Source organism: Orycteropus afer, unplaced genomic scaffold (genome assembly GCF_000298275.1).
Source record: "Orycteropus afer afer isolate SDZICR_OR568_19922 unplaced genomic scaffold, OryAfe1.0 scaffold00502, whole genome shotgun sequence".
NCBI lineage: Eukaryota > Metazoa > Chordata > Mammalia > Tubulidentata > Orycteropodidae > Orycteropus > Orycteropus afer.
The window spans coordinates 2,028,024-2,032,088 of record NW_006922089.1 but is presented as its reverse complement, the minus strand read 5'-3'; positions in this window follow the sequence as shown (position 1 = coordinate 2,032,088).

Genomic DNA, 4,065 nt, shown 5'->3' with positions numbered 1-4,065 from the left:
ACAGTCTCACTGCACTTGGTGGCCACATATGCAAGTTAGAGGCCATAACCCATAAGACGTGGTTAGATCAGAGGTGGCCACTGTCATCTCAGCTTCTTTCTCCCGGACACCGCGAGGAACTCATTCATTCTGTGCCTTGGCATAGGGTGCGTCATGCTTTTCCCTCTACTGATATGGTTACTTCCTAGAGCAGGACAGTACTCAGCCTGGAACCTGAAACAGCCTCAACTTACTTGGTCTGATAGCAGGTATTATCAAGATTACCCAAGAGAACAAGAGAGCATAGAGCCCTGGTCTGAAGGAGACAGTCACTCCAAGGGTGGGAAACAGCACTTTGTGGCTGCCCAGTAACCTACTACCAGGCAGTCGGTGGTGAGGAGGGTGTTGCCGAGAGGCTGGCAATGCTCTTGTGAGGAGGGAACGTGATCACTCACATGCACTTCCTTGTATAGCCTCTTGCAAAACAAGGCCCCCAAATAAATGCTGATTGTTAAATATTAATGGAAAGTTCTCAGATTGACCTCCACTTCTGGTACAGACGGGGTAGCCTCATTCCTCCAAAGTCTTCCTACTGAAAACTAAATTCCTGATCATAACCATTTGAGTTCTTTCTGATCATTAAACTAGCAACTTGGCTATGCTTAGATAAGGCCTGGGCAAGCCCAGGGGTGGGGAGTTTACTTTCAGGAAGAATGCAGTTGGAAGTAGATTATGCTCACACAAAGAACTAAGGAACTTGCCTGGATGTGTCCTTAAAGATTTATGGAAAATAGTTGCATGTTATCTAATTTATGGTAAAAGTATGGTATGGTATGGAGTTCTAGCCAACTTGTGACTGACTCAGGATTGCATGGTCTTGAGTCATTCTCTGATCACGTGACCAGGTGGTCGAGCCCTGGAACCAGTCCTCTAGGCTTACGAAACTGCAGTTGTGTGTCCCAATCATGGTCCCTCCCACCCCGCTTCTGTAGTTTCGCCTGTGACAGTTATGGATTGACCTGTCATCCATCATGCTCTTGTGATGATTTTTTGTTCTCCATCCTATCATGAACACCGTGGCTGGGAGTGAATAGAATCCATTGGCCTCTGTACTGTGTGCTTGATGGTTTCCCTCATCTGGATGTTTGCTTTGTTTTACCCTACTTAAGGCTTAATAAATGGGTCTCTACAGAATATGTTTGAATCTGGAGTCTTTTTTCCCTTGGTATAGATTCCAGGCTGTACCACACTGTCCTCCATGGAATCCTGAAGGCCCTCCCTGGTCCCCCACCCTCTTGGGCCTGCCCTGCCCCCACATTTGAGGAGGACCAGCCCCTCCTCCAATGTGCCTTACTAGGGGGTGAGGGGTACAGGTGGGGTCTAGAGCTCCTAAAAAAGGACCTAGACAGCAGGACTCAGCTCTAGCTTCATTCTCTCTTCTTAAACTGGAAATAAAACAACAGAGCAGGGGCTGTGGCCAGAGAGTAGAAGAGATAGGGCCTGTGGTAGCCAGCTGTCTTCAGTAACACTGTTTCCACGAGTAAAATACAGTTCTATTCCAACAACTGGGCTCTCCATGCCTGATGCTGTGAAATTTCTCTTCAAATGAGAAACTTCCAGTGTGGCTTTAATGCCTACTAAGCTTGCTCCCTGCTACTCCCTTAGCAAGGATGAATTCTTACCAAAGCTGTGCAAAAGTTTTTATTGTCATGAAAGACTAAGCAATCTTTTGGTGTCATGCGTGATGTGTGGACACAACACACTATCAGTCATTGTCAACAGAGTTCCTAGATTCCACTGGGAGCATCATCTCCCAAACTGTATTTATTCCCCGAAGGTGCCTGGGTAGCCCACTTTCAGGGTTGTAGAGAGACTGCCAATATATATTAGTCATTGGATGTCTTTAGAGAGAAGGTTTCTAGAAATGATTCACTCTGTAAACTAGGTTCACAGAAGTGTGCTGTGGGTGCAGGGCTCTGCCTGAGAACTCCTTCCAGGTGCAGGAATCCCAGGTGTTAGATTGAGTTCTCTAGAGAAACACAAAAACCAGCATAGCGTATATATATATATATAGAGAGAGAGAGAGAGAGAGGGTAATTTTTCTCAAGAAAATGGCTCACAAACGTATAGAAGCTGGCAAGTCCAAAGTCCCTGGAGGAAATGTCGGGCTGGTGGCAGCCTTAGCTTCCGCAAGCACAGGGGCCCAAGAAGCTCAAGGCTGGCAGGCAGTACACTGGTTGTTGACTCTAACGAAAGACGAATCCAAGATCTCCAGGCCGAGCGGTGGGCTGCTCACTCACGGAAGTTTGTAGTCAGCACACCAGGGTCCCAATCCCTCAAAGAATGTCTCTCTTCCCAGGATGTCCCTGGATATCCTGGAAGCAGGCCACACCCCTAGGGAAAGTCCCCTTGGGCAGATTGGCCACTCAGAACACAGTCATCCGATCCCATCATGGGAACAACCACACAGAACTGGGGTCCAGCCAAGTTGACACACAGCTCCAACTATCACACCAGGTAAAAGGTCTGGGGCCTACCAGCTGGTATTTGAAGGAAGGCCTGACTGTTAGGTGGAGCCCTGAGACTTGAGTGCAGTAGGCTACTTTTCTCACCTTTTGAGTTTCAGTGGGCCCCACTTGCGCAGGAGGTATTCCTGACCAGAGCAGGCCTCCCCGACCCCACTTGGACACACACAGATTCCTACTGTGGTGCAGAGGAAGATGGTGACTTGGGTAGAACTTCCAACCTGGGAAGAAGCCCAACTGGTGCAGTGGTAAAGCACTCGGCTGCTAACCAAAAGCCTGGAAGTTTGAACCCACCAGACACTCCATAGGAGAAAGATGCGGCAGTCTGTTTCCATAAAGATTAAAGCCTTGGAAATTCTATGGGGCAGTTCTTACTCTGTCCTGTAAGGTCACTATGAGCTGGAATCAATAGAACAATAGCGGGTTTAGTTTTTTATTTTTCTCATCTGGGGCCAGGTGTGAGGGCAGCAGGTTCCATCCTATAGGGAGAGAGCCCCTCGCTGTCATACACATGACCCTGCGTAGGGAGAGTTGTCCCAGCAGCCTCAAGAAGGTGTAGAAATCTCTGAGGTCCTTGTGACTGGAAGGTTCCGACTTGCTTCCTCCCTTGTCCAGTCTCTCCTTTAGTGGTCTTTGTCAGGGACATTTCTGATACACTGAAGTCTCTTTCCTCGGTTGGGTGATGGGCCATTGGATGCTCGTAGGCCACAAACACAAACACAAAGCAGGAATCCAGGGTTTGCACCACGACATGCTCCAGCCTGCAAGGACACCAGGATTCCAAATCTGACACTTCTAGGACCTGTGGTTTCTGTATGTCCAACTGTGTGCCCTTCATTTTCATTTCACATGGACCTGGAAATAAACTGTGGGTGATGAGCTTTGCCCTTTTGATCAGGAATCCAGAGAAGTTCCAACTCTCAGTCCAATGAGTCGAGTAGAGAAGTGGTTCTGAACTTTGCACACAGTCCTGTTTTGGTGGATATCCTCCTGGTGTCCACCGCACTAGCTCTGAGGAAAACAATTAGAGGTGGGACAGAGGGGTACATGACCTCATAACTGTGAACTGTATAGGAAACCACAGATGAGGCTTCTCTCTTACACAAATATCCATGCGTTCATGCTTACAGTACATGTCAGAGAGAAAAGAGCTGAATAATTGAATTTTTGAAAAAAAATATATTGTGGTCTGATAGAGACTGGTGGAAGGAACCCCCTACACCATGCCCCTGAAACACCCTTCAGGCCTGGAACTGAATTCATCCCGTGGTTCACCGTTCAGCCAAACGTTAGATAGGCCTACAAGGTGAACAATAACACTAAAGGAATGAGTGTGCATTCATTAGAACAATCTACCAATGAGATCAAAAGGGCGGTATCTGTCCAAGAATACAGTTCAAAGGCAGGAAAAGATAGGAAAGAGGAATGAGGGGAAATGGTAAACACAGGGAGGAAGTGGGAAGAGTGCTGTTATCTTGTGAGGACTACAATCAATGTCATGAAATAAATGTGTATGAATGGTTGAACAGAAAAGCCATTTGCTCTGTAAATTTTCATTTAA